Source organism: Colobus angolensis, unplaced genomic scaffold, assembly GCF_000951035.1.
Source record: "Colobus angolensis palliatus isolate OR3802 unplaced genomic scaffold, Cang.pa_1.0 Scaffold89, whole genome shotgun sequence".
NCBI classification, from domain to species: Eukaryota; Metazoa; Chordata; class Mammalia; order Primates; family Cercopithecidae; genus Colobus; species Colobus angolensis.
In genome coordinates, this window is record NW_012122820.1 from 1,037,378 (window position 1) to 1,038,799 (window position 1,422).

Here is a 1,422-nt window from a genome sequence, read left to right on the forward strand (position 1 = left end):
GGGTCTGGCTCTCCGGGACCGCTGCCCTCACGCGCCGCAGACGGGACTCTCCGCGTGTCTTCATGGGAGGGGACCGTGGCACAAGTCCCGCGTGGACACCGTGGTCCACGGACGCGACAGAACCTCGTCCCGAGGCGGTTTGTAGGGGGTCGCAGGTCTGCGTGGCCGGTTCTGGCTGCGCCGGCGGGGGGTAGGGAGGGGGCCAGTCCCTGCAGCTGTCAGGAGAGAGACCTCCACCAGCGGCTGCTTCCAAAACCCTCCTGCCTTCGCCAGAGCCAGGGCGAGGCGACTTTGGGAGCAAGTCCTGGTCCCTGGGGACCCTCGACGGGGGCGGGGAGAGGAAAAGCAGGTGGGGGCTGTGCCGCAGGTCGCAGTTCTGGCTCTCCACACCTCTCAGGGCCCCAGGCCCGTCCTCCACACCCCTAGGATCTGGGAAAGGGAAGGCCTCACGCTCTCCTGCTTTGGATCTTTTGAACATAAAGTTGCGCTGCCGTTTCCTGAAGAGGCTGCTCACAAACTTTAATCATTGTTATGTCAGTTATTCACTTCTGGGCTCGCGATGTCGCTGACAGTACAGTGAAGCCCTCGTGAAAACACTTAAACATGCCAAAGCTGTCCCCGAGGCTGCTTGCTTCTGGATGAAGGGCCCTGGTGGCACAGGGGCAGGCGGAGGAAAGTGCAGAGAGGGATTTGCTGCAGAATTTCCAGCCCAATCCCTACTGTGGGAAATGGAAGAATGAGGCTGGTTCCAGCTTGCTTGCTTTATTTTATTTTATTTTTCGAGATGGAGTCTTGCTCTGTTGCCCAGGCTGGAGTGCAATGGCACAGTCTCGGCTCACTGCAACCTCCACCTCCCAGATTCAAGCAAATCTCCTGCCTCAGCCTCCCGAATAGCTGGGACTACAGGCACCTGCCATCACGCCCAGATATTTTTTGTATTTTTAGTACAGATGGGGTTTCACCATGTTGGCCAGGCTGGTCTTGAACTCCTAACCTCATGATTCACCCGCCTCGGCCCCCCAAAGTGCTGGGATTACAGGCATGAGCCACCGCACCCAGCCACAGCCTGCTTTCTTAAATCCAGGAACGGGGCTGTAATAAGCCCAACGGTCTCAGCCCCAAGGCCCCCTTCCTGGCTGCTCACTGGTCACTGCCGAGAGGGGTCCTTTGGGTACAGAGGCATTGACCTCCCTGTGTTCCCGGGGTTCCTTTCCGAGCCCGTGCTCTGCACATGGGCAGCCTGGTTCCCACGTGCCCCTTCCCACATGTTCCTTCCGTGGGTTAATTTAGGAGTTAATCCATGAATGCCCAGAGCTTGGCCCAGCCCCCGGTGAGAGGCATAATTTTTATTCTTTCCCCTCCAGAACAGGGGTCTTGCCGATCTTCTCCTTGGTGGTGTATTGGATGAAGTAGGTGCTCAGC